This window comes from Tachypleus tridentatus, chromosome 4 (assembly GCF_004210375.1).
Source record: "Tachypleus tridentatus isolate NWPU-2018 chromosome 4, ASM421037v1, whole genome shotgun sequence".
NCBI lineage: Eukaryota > Metazoa > Arthropoda > Merostomata > Xiphosura > Limulidae > Tachypleus > Tachypleus tridentatus.
Window position 1 is genome coordinate 27324601 of NC_134828.1, and position 15092 is coordinate 27339692.

Sequence of the window (15092 nt, forward strand, 5' to 3'; positions counted from 1 at the left end):
TCACTTGTATGATGTACTGAAGAGGAGAAGTTACACTGGTTTCTTACATACTGAATGTTCACTTGTATGATGTACTGAAGAGGAGAAGTTACACTGGTTTCTTACATACTGAATGTTCACTTGTATGATGTACTGAAGAGGAGAAGTTACACTGGTTTCTTACATACTGAATGTTCACTTGTATGATGTACTGAAGAAGAGAAGTTACACTGGTTTCTTACATACTGAATGTTCACTTGTATAATGTACTGAAGAAGAGAAGTTACACTAGTTTCTTACATACTGAATGTTCACTTGTATGATGTACTGAAGAAGAGATGTTACACTAGTTTCTTACATACTGAATGTTCACTTGTATAATGTACTGAAGAGGAGAAGTTACACTAGTTTCTTACATACTGAATGTTCACTTGTATGATGTACTGAAGAAGAGAAGTTACACTGGTTTCTTACATACTGAATGTTCACTCGTATGATATACTGAAGAAGAAAAGTTACACTAGTTTCTTACATACTGAATGTTCACTTGTATAATGTACTGAAGAGGAGAAGTTACACTAGTTTCTTACATACTGAATGTTCACCTGTATAATGTACTGAAGAGGAGAAGTTACACTGGTTTCTTACGTACTGAATGTTCACTCGTATGATATACTGAAGAAGAAAAGTTACACTAGTTTCTTACATACTGAATGTTCACTTGTATAATGTACTGAAGAGGAGAAGTTACACTAGTTTCTTACATACTGAATGTTCACTTGTATAATGTACTGAAGAAGAGAAGTTACACTGGTTTCTTACATACTGAATGTTCACTTGTATGATGTACCGAAGAAGAGAAGTTACACTGGTTTCTTACATACTGAATGTTCACTTGTATGATGTACTGAAGAGGAGAAGTTACACTGGTTTCTTACATACTGAATGTTCACTTGTATGATGTACTGAAGAGGAGAAGTTACACTGGTTTCTTACATACTGAATGTTCACTTGTATGATGTACTGAAGAAGAGAAGTTACACTGGTTTCTTACATACTGAATGTTCACTTGTATAATGTACTGAAGAGGAGAAGTTACACTGGTTTCTTACATACTGAATGTTCACTTGTATAATGTACTGAAGAAGAGAAGTTACACTGGTTTCTTACATACTGAATGTTCACTTGTATGATGTACTGAAGAGGAGAAGTTACACTGGTTTCTTACATACTGAATGTTCACTTGTATAATGTACTGAAGAAGAGAAGTTACACTGGTTTCTTACATACTGAATGTTCACTTGTATGATGTACTGAAGAGGAGAAGTTACACTGGTTTCTTACATACTGAATGTTCACTTGTATGATGTACTGAAGAGGAGAAGTTACACTGGTTTCTTACATACTGAATGTTCACTTGTATGATGTACTGAAGAGGAGAAGTTACACTGGTTTCTTACATACTGAATGTTCACTTGTATGATGTACTGAAGAGGAGAAGTTACACTGGTTTCTTACATACTGAATGTTCACTTGTATGATGTACTGAAGAGAGAAGTTACACTGGTTTCTTACATACTGAATGTTCACTTGTATAATGTACTGAAGAAGAGAAGTTACACTAGTTTCTTACATACTGAATGTTCACTTGTATAATGTACTGAAGAGGAGAAGTTACACTGGTTTCTTACATACTGAATGTTCACTTGTATAATGTACTGAAGAGGAGAAGTTACACTGGTTTCTTACATACTGAATGTTCACTTGTATGATGTACTGAAGAAGAGAAGTTACACTGGTTTCTTACATACTGAATGTTCACTTGTATAATGTACTGAAGAAGAGAAGTTACACTGGTTTCTTACATACTGAATGTTCACTTGTATAATGTACTGAAGAAGAGAAGTTACACTAGTTTCTTACATACTGAATGTTCACTTGTATGATGTACTGAAGAAGAGAAGTTACACTGGTTTCTTACATACTGAATGTTCACTTGTATGATGTACTGAAGAAGAGAAGTTACACTGGTTTCTTACATACTGAATGTTCACTTGTATGATGTACTGAAGAGGAGAAGTTACACTGGTTTCTTACATACTGAATGTTCACTTGTATGATGTACTGAAGAGGAGAAGTTACACTGGTTTCTTACATACTGAATGTTCACTTGTATGATGTACTGAAGAGGAGAAGTTACACTGGTTTCTTACATACTGAATGTTCACTTGTATAATGTACTGAAGAAGAGAAGTTACACTGGTTTCTTACATACTGAATGTTCACTTGTATGATGTACTGAAGAGGAGAAGTTACACTGGTTTCTTACATACTGAATGTTCACTTGTATGATGTACTGAAGAGGAGAAGTTACACTGGTTTCTTACATACTGAATGTTCACTTGTATGATGTACTGAAGAGGAGAAGTTACACTGGTTTCTTACATACTGAATGTTCACTTGTATGATGTACTGAAGAAGAGAAGTTACACTGGTTTCTTACATACTGAATGTTCACTTGTATAATGTACTGAAGAAGAGAAGTTACACTAGTTTCTTACATACTGAATGTTCACTTGTATGATGTACTGAAGAAGAGAAGTTACACTGGTTTCTTACATACTGAATGTTCACTTGTATGATGTACTGAAGAAGAGAAGTTACACTGGTTTCTTACATACTGAATGTTCACTTGTATAATGTACTGAAGAGGAGAAGTTACACTAGTTTCTTACATACTGAATGTTCACTTGTATGATGTACCGAAGAAGAGAAGTTACACTGGTTTCTTACGTACTAAATGTTCACTTGTATAATGTACTGAAGAGGAGAAGTTACACTGGTTTCTTACATACTGAATGTTCACTTGTATAATGTACTGAAGAAGAGAAGTTACACTGGTTTCTTACATACTGAATGTTCACTTGTATGATGTACTGAAGAGGAGAAGTTACACTGGTTTCTTACATACTGAATGTTCACTTGTATAATGTACTGAAGAAGAGAAGTTACACTGGTTTCTTACATACTGAATGTTCACTTGTATGATGTACTGAAGAGGAGAAGTTACACTGGTTTCTTACATACTGAATGTTCACTTGTATGATGTACTGAAGAGGAGAAGTTACACTGGTTTCTTACATACTGAATGTTCACTTGTATGATGTACTGAAGAGGAGAAGTTACACTGGTTTCTTACATACTGAATGTTCACTTGTATAATGTACTGAAGAAGAGAAGTTACACTGGTTTCTTACATACTGAATGTTCACTTGTATAATGTACTGAAGAAGAGAAGTTACACTAGTTTCTTACATACTGAATGTTCACTTGTATGATGTACTGAAGAAGAGATGTTACACTGGTTTCTTACATACTGAATGTTCACTTGTATGATGTACCGAAGAAGAGAAGTTACACTGGTTTCTTACATACTGAATGTTCACTTGTATAATGTACTGAAGAGGAGAAGTTACACTAGTTTCTTACGTACTGAATGTTCACTTGTATGATATACCGAAGAAGAGAAGTTACACTGGTTTCTTACGTACTAAATGTTCACTTGTATAATGTACTGAAGAGGAGAAGTTACACTGGTTTCTTACATACTGAATGTTCACTTGTATAATGTACTGAAGAAGAGAAGTTACACTGGTTTCTTACATACTGAATGTTCACTTGTATGATGTACTGAAGAGGAGAAGTTACACTGGTTTCTTACATACTGAATGTTCACTTGTATAATGTACTGAAGAAGAGAAGTTACACTGGTTTCTTACATACTGAATGTTCACTTGTATGATGTACTGAAGAGGAGAAGTTACACTGGTTTCTTACATACTGAATGTTCACTTGTATGATGTACTGAAGAGGAGAAGTTACACTGGTTTCTTACATACTGAATGTTCACTTGTATGATGTACTGAAGAGAGAAGTTACACTGGTTTCTTACATACTGAATGTTCACTTGTATGATGTACTGAAGAAGAGAAGTTACACTGGTTTCTTACATACTGAATGTTCACTTGTATAATGTACTGAAGAGGAGAAGTTACACTAGTTTCTTACGTACTGAATGTTCACTTGTATGATATACCGAAGAAGAGAAGTTACACTGGTTTCTTACGTACTAAATGTTCACTTGTATAATGTACTGAAGAGGAGAAGTTACACTGGTTTCTTACATACTGAATGTTCACTTGTATAATGTACTGAAGAAGAGAAGTTACACTGGTTTCTTACATACTGAATGTTCACTTGTATGATGTACTGAAGAGGAGAAGTTACACTGGTTTCTTACATACTGAATGTTCACTTGTATAATGTACTGAAGAAGAGAAGTTACACTGGTTTCTTACATACTGAATGTTCACTTGTATGATGTACTGAAGAGGAGAAGTTACACTGGTTTCTTACATACTGAATGTTCACTTGTATGATGTACTGAAGAGGAGAAGTTACACTGGTTTCTTACATACTGAATGTTCACTTGTATGATGTACTGAAGAGGAGAAGTTACACTGGTTTCTTACATACTGAATGTTCACCTGTATGATGTACCGAAGAAGAGAAGTTACACTGGTTTCTTATATACTGAATGTTCACTTGTATAATGTACTGAAGAAGAGAAGTTACACTAGTTTCTTACATACTGAATGTTCACCTGTATGATGTACCGAAGAAGAGAAGTTACACTGGTTTCTTACATACTGAATGTTCACTTGTATGATGTACTGAAGAAGAGAAGTTACACTAGTTTCTTACATACTGAATGTTCACTTGTATGATGTACTGAAGAAGAGAAGTTACACTGGTTTCTTACATACTGAATGTTCACTTGTATAATGTACTGAAGAAGAGAAGTTACACTAGTTTCTTACATACTGAATGTTCACTTGTATAATGTACTGAAGAAGAGATGTTACACTGGTTTCTTACATACTGAATGTTCACTTGTATAATGTACTGAAGAAGAGAAGTTACACTGGTTTCTTACATACTGAATGTTCACCTGTATGATGTACTGAAGAAGAGAAGTTACACTAGTTTCTTACATACTGAATGTTCACTTGTATGATGTACTGAAGAGGAGAAGTTACACTGGTTTCTTACATACTGAATGTTCACTTGTATGATGTACTGAAGAAGAGAAGTTACACTGGTTTCTTACATACTGAATGTTCACTTGTATAATGTACTGAAGAGGAGAAGTTACACTGGTTTCTTACATACTGAATGTTCACTTGTATGATGTACTGAAGAGGAGAAGTTACACTGGTTTCTTACATACTGAATGTTCACTTGTATAATGTACTGAAGAAGAGATGTTACACTGGTTTCTTACATACTGAATGTTCACCTGTATAATGTACTGAAGAAGAGATGTTACACTGGTTTCTTCCAAACATAGGATATGAAGACAATTAATGAAATCACTTTCTTTTCTCTCACATTAGTATTTTATATTTTAAGACTCACACTGCTTGTAGAACTTCTATGACATTACTTCAACTTTAAGATGATCTATAGCACTATAGAAAAATGCTTACTTTGTTTACCAACAGGGGTATTCAGGCTCAATCACTAGGTGTCGTCCAGTTGAAAACAAGGAAAACTGTGATTTAAAACAGACATCACACTGACAACTAATAAACACTTCACAGTGTTGTGAAGGACCAGTAATGTTGAATTATGAAAACCTGTGATACGCTGTTTTGAAGGTTGTGTGATTGTATATCAGAAAAGCCTGTGGTACACTATTGTGAAGATCCTAAGACATTAGATTATAAAAACCTGTGATGCACTGTTATGAAGAGACAGGGAAATGTAAGTTTAGTAGACCTGAAGTACAGAGTTGCAAAGAGCCAGTGACTTTAGATTGGGAAAACCTGTGATACTGTGTCGTGAAGAACCAGCTACTCTAGATAAAGGAAACTTATCATACAGCTGTTGCGAAGATCATGTGACTTTAGAGAAACCTGTTAAACAGTGTATGTGAAGAGCCATTGACTTTAGATTAGGGAACTCCATGATATAATGAAAAACCATTTCATATGTTTACCATATTTATAACTGTGGTGGTATTGTAGAAGAAAGATTCTTAATTCTATGAATAACAGAAATGCAAAGATAACTTACCTTCTACTTCAAGTAATGCAGAACAAGAAGTATCCAAACACTGAATGATATATTTTCCTGCATCATCCTCTACTGGATTCATCACTTCCAACACATGGAGATCACCTGTACTGCTCATGTGATACTTTTTACCCAAGAAAAGCTCTTGTTTATTTTTAAACCATTTTGCTTTTACCCCTGATTTACAAAAAACAGCTTCAAATCGAGCCTGCTTGTCCTTTCCTTCTTTCACTTGTACGTTGATGAGAGGCTTGATGAAGGTATCAGCTTTCTGAAGAGATAATTCAAAGTCAGACAAACAGTTAGTGTTCAGACCATATTAAGAAGGAAAAGAAGTAATAAAGACTATCTTATCCAGAAAACCTGGTTCATTTAAATTGTACTATACTTCATAACAAGAGGGGCATTACAAAACATCGTATCCAGAAAACCTGGTTCACTTAAATTATGTTGTATTAAACAAAACGAGTAGCCATTTTGAATACGGTTAAAAAAATTCAAACACAAATTATATATCCAACTAGCTGGAAATGTGAAATTATGCAATAGGCTTCTGTTACTCTCAACAGCACTATAATTAAATTTTATTACCATTTGACACAAAAACATAATTATATTACTGACACACAGACAAAAAAACAAATAACTTGAGCAGATGTGAAGGTATCTTTTTAATAAATAATCCAGACAGATACTTATTAACATAAGTTACAGTGTTCTTGTTTTTAATAACTTATAGATTTGACAACACAGAGCTTCCTAATTGTCTACTACAGTTTATTATTCGTAATTCTTACAATAAAACATACACAAAAATACTCCTAATGTCTACCACAGTTCAATACAAGAAATTATTACAAAAAAAAAAGCTGACTCCACAAATTTTCTTAAAGATCTACTACAGTTTACAAGTAGAAATTCTTACAATAAAAGTCTATATTAGCCCACCTCTGAAAACAATCAATATTATCTCTATTATTTCATTAGAACCAACAGCTATAGAATTTATACAGTCCTTTGGTGGAACAATTTGACATGCTCAAAACAACTTTCTCCGGATTTACAACGCTAAAATCAGGGGTTTGATTCCCCTCGGTGGGCTCAGCAGATAGCCATTTGTGGCTTTGCTATACGAAACACACACAAAACAACTAAATATTATTCAAATAATTTTGTCACCTTCTCATAACTTTGACTAACAATTTATCAAAAACCTTAGTTTAAAAAAGCATCTAATTATCTCAATATCTTACATTGTAGTAAACTCTAAGCTTTAATAACTAAATGTTCACAAAAGACACGTTTTTGGACATATTTACATATCTAAAGTTGAAACTTATTTTCTCAAATAAACAACATTTAACTGTAACCTTTTAATTTATAGTCCTACAAAAAAGGACTATAAAAACATAATTATACTACTGTTTAAATGTCCATAGAAAATAAGTATTCCCCCAACAAATATTTTTCCAAATTGTAAATATATTTACTTTATTGTCTAATGTACAAATACACAGTTTGAGCTGTAATTCTAGTTCACTTAAAGTTTTTACACTATGTTAAAATTTAAAAAAGAAATATGTTTAAAAGTTAGACTATCTCTTCTTTGTTTTACATAATGTCTATACTTCTGAAATGTATCAGTGGATTTTTTCCAACCAAGACAGCAGTCACAATAGCAAACAAAAAATAAATACTTATTAAAAAAAAACACTTAAAACTTGAAAGGACTGTTACACAGCAGTAGAGGTAAAATAAAATGATAATCATATTTAAGATATCATAATGTTTAATACATCAGCTTTACTTCTTGCTGCAGGAAGAAAGATGAAATAAGAAAGATCTATTTCCACTTCTGTTAATAACACAAAAGTAAAGAAGAAATATTCAAAAGAACATATGTCAGTCGTATCAATAATTCTGGAAGAGCATACTTTACAAAAGTTTATTCATATTATATTCAGGAGACAAAACAGAACATGAATTCATAGTTTAGCCTGTCTACAATGAGACATTTTTAAATAAACAATTAAACTTCAAGGTTTAATTTTGTTCAGTTTAACACGTAAGACAATGCAAGTTGTTTAATTTACACTACTGTGAAGATTCTGACAACTTAATTCAAATTTGTACAGTAATTATAAAAATGAGTTTTTGAAAATAAATATTTATCACATGTCTGACCTTTTAAAAAAAATATGAAGAACTTGAAATACAAGATTCAGGAAAATGTATATTAGCCCAGAACATATAAAACTACAGAGAATAAAAATATGAAAGCAAAAGTGAAGACAGAGGAAGGAAAAAATATAAAAGAAAAAACAAAGTTGAAAATGATACATGAATACAGGAACTGTTGCAGCCAGCAAAAGATGTAATTAAGTCTTGGAATAAGCCAAGGAAATAAAAAGAGATACAAGAAAATATAAAGTTCAAGAAGATGAACATACAGAGACTGCTACAACCAACCCATGATGTGATTCACCCTCAAAACAAGTAAAAACATTTGAAAGAAAGAAAGTGCAAAAAAAAAGATGGAAAGAGACTAAGAGAAAGAAAGCAAAATAATTCTCATCCTCCAACCTGTCGTGTCACCACTTTTTGCAGAGTTGGCCAGTCAGGTATGATTTCAGCTAATGATTGGCGCCGCCTGTCCCGAGAACCTCGTCGATCCATTAAGGTCTATGGTACAACACAACAGTACATTCTATCAGGACAACACTTTTAAGACACCACTTTGACCAAGGATGGCACAACACACTGTTAATAATCACAACAGCTCATATCACAAGAATCTTTAAAGAATATCTTTGAATAATCACCAGATGATTTTATTTGTCCAACTTACTACAATCTGAATAAGGAAATGATAAATAACTCCATATTATCAGTTGCACTACTGTGTTAAATTATGAGAGATTTTATTTATCAATAACTAAATGATTTAATTATTCAGAGCAAACCTCTAAGAAACAAATACACTTTGTAAAAATAATAACATTGCAACAATATGTTAAGAAAAGAGAAATAAGGAATACAAAAATATTAATCACATGTCACATAAACAGGTAATTTAACAATCAACTAGGGTAAGGTTAAAGCCTGTTTTAAAGCCTGATATTACACAAAACTAAATTTTTACAACTTTCACAAAAAAACAGATGTAGCTCTTATTCAGTTTTTGATGCTGTGTCGGTAGCAACATCTAACAATTGTATTGTTGTTTTACTTGTTTGTTTGGAATTAAGCACAAAGCTACATAATGGCCTGTGTTCTGCCCACCACAGGTATCAAAACCTGGTTTCTAGTGGTGTGAGTCGGCAGACATACCATGTGCCAGTGGGGAGCAACAACTGTATTATTTATCAAAAACACATAAAAGTTATATTACAATAAAACATATGCAGTGCACTATTATAAAATAAACTTCAGAACATGTAACAGAACAGTTACATTAATTCTAAAATTTAGATAAAAACCAGTGACATACAAGAGCATTTCCATACTTGAAAATTTAGTATAACACAATCTATGTCAAAAATTTTACAATGACACAGACTGTACATGAAAAACACAAGATGAAAACTATAAAGAAGGTATGATCCTAGTGGTAACCAACACAGAGATTAGGATACACTGTCTATCATCTCTGATCACAAAGTTCAGATCAGGAAATACAGTTTAATAAGTAGCATACCACACCTAAACCAGCTACTCATTTCCTACACCCATTTACAGGAAAGTAATTACTACTACAGACACAAGAAATATAACATAAATAGGAATAACAAAATTGGTTAATAAAACTAGATCCACAAATATAACAATGAAACATTTTCCCTCTAGCTTGTACAAACAACATGAAAAATAAATTAACAATATTATTGCAAGTGAAGGCTCAGAATAATTCCTCTAATTACATTAATGTATTATAACATGAGGCATCCACTTTAACCTAAGTAATCTTTATATCATTATAATATTATTATATCATTAAATTAAACTCAGAAATATGCTAGCTTAGTAAAGAACAACTTTCTTCAATAACAATTTAAAATTCTTACACACTAAAACATTTAGCAAATGGAACAATTTACAAAAGTATGAAAACATGGTGTAATAAATCTGGAATCTTAAAGAAACAAAATCAAACTTCTTTACTCTGCAATAAGTTTGCACACTTCAAAATCCTGCTTATGTGAAAAGAACAAAACATTTCACCTCATACCTTATTATAAAATTGTGAAATAATTAAACAAACACATATGTTAAACAGTTTTTCAGCCATATTCTTTAAAAGTATTTTTCACAAAAACAGTTCTAAAACTAAGCATGAAACATTATTTAAGATACTCTGACTGTCTTGTTTAGAAAAAATAGTTTATTCACCAATTAAAATATAAGTAATTTAACTCTAAACCTTAAAACTGACCCAAAACTTAACCAAAACAAAAACCTCTGTAACTTGAATCACTAAAGATAACCAATAGTAAATCTCTCTGCTAACTTAAACTACTCTGTAGTCTGTAACCTGAAATACTACACTTAATCTACAAAACATTTCTGTTTCTTGAACTATTAAAATTAACCCACAACTGTAACTTAAACTACTTATGTACAACCAAAACAGCTCTCTTTGCAAACGTAAGCTTCAATCCTAACAAACATACATATATATATACAATTAGTGCATATTTACTTTAACTTATATGCAGTTAATGATATAAGAATCATTATTTGACCAATTAAGTAATTCATATTTTAATACAAACAATTTCACCATATTTTGTCCCAATAAGTTTATCAAAACTGAATAGTAAGGGTATACAGTATTTACAAACCACCCCTTACCTTGATATCTTTGTTTCTATCTTCATCTTTCTTCAACTCCCCCCAGTCAGGTGTACTTTTTTCCAACTCCCTTTTGGAATACTGCCTGTAAGTACAAAATTTATTATTACACATATTTTACTTCATAGTAAGTGAAAGCAGAATATATGACACTATTTCATTTTTCTAGCAAACACTTACATACATATTTGAAATGTTCAAAACAAAGAAGCACATTAAGTTACATGCTGTACCATTTACATTTTATAATAAACTCCAACTAAGGTGTAAACATATTTAAAAATAAAGAAATATGTTAAGTTACACACTGTACTGTTTACATTTTATAACTAACTCTGACTAATGTATGAAACTCTTTAAAGACAGACACATCTTCAGTTGCATTCACAGCATTTTTGCTTTGTATTAGACACCAATTTATTTGTGAATGAAACTACTTTAAAATATGTATATTTAAAGGATTTATAAACAATACACAAGAGTATACACATCATAGCCTCCAGTTCTGTCTTATTTTTGATCACAGTTGAAGGAACAAGGAAGGATGAAATGGGAGAAAGGTTAAAAGTCATATCAAGCTAGCACAATTTCCTGCTATTTCTACATTCTGACACATGTAGAAGGTTTGATTGTTTCTACCTAACCAAAAACACTACCTTTTAAAACCTAAACAAATACTACTTCCAGCCTGTGCCTATATTTACAAACTTACTAAGGAAAACATTAAAAATTATATTATTCCACCAAAAAATATTAAATTTACTTATCACCAAAATGTCATAATAAAACATAAGTAACTTAACATAATTAATGAGAAAAATGTCTTGATTTTATAACAATAAAAATGTTGTTCAGGTGCTATATCAGTATAATTATTTTACCAGCAAGAAAACTGTAGAACACTATTTGCTTCTACAGAACACTAGTATATAGGCTGAATACTTTATAATACAACAACTTTACAGTAAATGTTGTTGCAGTTCACATGTCCAGTCATGCTCTATTTGATGACTGTTTAACTTTACAATAACTATGCAGCATTAGTTTATCACAACAAAAGGGGTTCTGGCATAAAACTTTCATCTCAAGAGCAATTGATGACCTTCCATAATTCATCTAGTGTACTAGAACAATGGTTTTCTTAGGAGGTACTTCAATTATCTGATTATACATAATTCCCCAGATCATGTGTCTGTCAACCTGACTGACATATCTTCATACTGAATATCATGAATAGCTATTTCATCCACCAGCTGCTTTAGGTACAAGACAATTAAACAGATATGTTGTGAAAGCAGCTTCTATACATGTGACTTGTGTCACTTTTCCAGAATGAGATCCCTCTTCGTTATGTAACAGTCAGTTAACTGGTGTATGTCAATAGCTTTTGTCACTAGCCTGCACTTTGCTAAAGCTGTAGTTCACTTTAGTTCAGGTTTCTTTTTGGATAATCATGGTGCCCCACAGTGATCCACATTCCTTTGTTTACCAATGACATCAAGTACAAGAAATATCCTAATTTTAGAAATTATAAATCTCTGATAAGAACATTTCTTTACATTCTGAGCGTATGAATATCTTGCAATACCCTACCTGTTGAATACTCTTCCCAAAAAGTATTGTGCTACCTATGAAATAGCAATATAAAAAAATTTAGTTTTGATAAATGGTCCTCCACCATAAATTTACACTACCTGAGATGTCACATAATTTACTGATTTGAATACTCAAAATTGTTTTAGTATAAAGTACTCAGTCCTCTGTACTAGCTATGTAGGGTGTATTAAAACCAGAGTATCTAACATAGGAAATACTTCAGAGATGATTCATCATCAGAATTTTGAGATACACACATACTTGTGTTTTAACATTGTTCTGAAGTCCACAGCATTTTCATCTATATGTATAAAAAAAGAAGAAAAAAATTGTTACTTTCATTAAATAACAAATAATTTTTGTTGCTTTAAAAGCATATCTGTAGAAATAATCCTACTGAGTTAATCTTGTGAACACTAAATCAGTGGATTTGTTTTTCAAGTATGCTCTAATTAGTTATTTGGCAACAACTTAGTATAAAAGGTCCTGTAATTATAACTATAACAAATAACAGTAACTGATAAGTATGTGAATTACTTTCGTTACATATTCTGAAGATTTCTGATAAATGAAAAACAGTTAATTTTAAAAATTTCTCAATTAAAACAAAAATGACCTGGTATTATAAAATCACAGAAAAAACGAAATTTGTAATCAAAACTTTCAAATAACTGAAATTATTACTTTCTTGAAAACAAAAATAATGAAAACAAAAAACAGCTTGATAAACTGGCATGTCACTCTTTCTTTACCCAATAGCCCAATGTGGCTTTGCTATAAGAAAACACACACACTCTTTCTTTACCCAATAGCCCAATGTGGCTTTGCTATAAGAAAACACACACACTCTTTCTTTACCCAATAACCCAATGTGGCTTTGCTATAAGAAAACACACACACTCTTTCTTTACCCAATAGCCCAATGTGGCTTTGCTATAAGAAAACACAAACTTTTCTTTACCCAATAGCCCAATGTGGCTTTGCTATAAGAAAACACACACACTCTTTCTTTACCCAATAGCCCAATGTGGCTTTGCTATAAGAAAACACACACACTCTTTCTTTACCCAATAGCCCAATGTGGCTTTGCTATAAGAACACACACACTCTTTCTTTACCCAATAGCCCAATGGCTTTGCTATATAAGAACACACACACTCTCTCTTTTACCCAATTGATGTGTGGCTTTGCTATAAACACACACACACAATAGCCCAATGTGGCACTGTGAGCTGCTTTATAAGAACACACACTCTTTCTTTACCCAATAGCCCAATGTGGCTTTGCTGAAAGAACACACACACTCTTTGTGCCCAATGTGGTGTTTGCTATAAGAAAACACACACACTCTTTCTTTACCCAATAGCCCAATGTGGCTTTGCTATAAGAACACACACACTCTTTCTTTACCCAATAGCCCAATGTGGCTTTGCTATAAGAAAACACACACACTCTTTCTTTACCCAATAGCCCAATGTGGCTTTGCTATAAGAAAACACACACACTCTTTATTTACCCAATAGCCCAATGTGGCTTTGCTATAAGAACACACACACACTCTTTCTTTACCCAATAGCCCAATGTGGTTGAGCTGCTATAAGAACACACACACACACTTTTCTTTACCCAATAGCCCAATGTGGCTTTGCTATAAGAACACACACACTTTTCTTTACCCAATAGCCCAATGTGGCTTTGCTATAAGAACACACACACTCTTTCTTTACCCAATAGCCCAATGTGGCTTTGCTATAAGAAAACACACACACTCTTTATTTACCCAATAGCCCAATGTGGCTTTGCTATAAGAAAACACACACACTCTTTATTTACCCAATAGCCCAATGTGGCTTTGCTATAAGAACACACACACACTCTCTTTCTTTACCCAATAGCCCAATGTGGCTTTGCTATAAGAAAACACACACACTCTTTATTTACCCAATAGCCCAATGTGGCTTTGCTATAAGAACACACACACACTCTCTTTCTTTACCCAATAGCCCAATGTGGCTTTGCTATAAGAAAACACACACACTCTTTCTTTACCCAATAGCCCAATGTGGCTTTGCTATAAGAACACACACACACTCTTTCTTTACCCAATAGCCCAATGTGGCTTTGCTATAAGAACACACACACTCTTTCTTTACCCAATAGCCCAATGTGGCTTTGCTATAAGAACACACACACTCTTTCTTTACCATAGTAAGTGAACAAGAAACACTTATCAAAATTCATCAACTGTTATGACTCATCAGCAACAAATAAGAACACACGATTAAAATCTGTAAAGAAGCAACTAATACTCATTAATTGTGATGCTCACTAGCAACAAACAAACCATGTCATTGAAAATCTACAGAGAATCACATGCTTACTATATTTTCTCCACATCTGTTGTACATGTAATTATATCAGGATTTACCACTGACAAAAAAAGATAAAACTATTGTACCTTCTACATGCCTAATGTACATGTAATTAAATCAAGGTTTACCACTGACAAAAAGAGATATGCTCTTTGG

General features: G+C 32.6%; 1 pseudogene across 1 annotated transcript in view; it reads right to left on the reverse strand.

Moving 5' to 3' along the window:
• Positions 1-15092, reverse strand: part of LOC143248734 (twitchin-like) — a 301767-nt pseudogene that overhangs the window by 226217 nt on the left and 60458 nt on the right. Inside the window, exons 18-21 of the transcript XR_013027162.1 lie at positions 12826-12865; positions 10969-11053; positions 8701-8799; positions 6118-6388 (exon numbers count right to left, since the gene is read on the reverse strand). The product of XR_013027162.1 is annotated as a twitchin-like (transcript). The remainder of the gene's footprint in view (positions 1-6117; positions 6389-8700; positions 8800-10968; positions 11054-12825; positions 12866-15092) is intronic.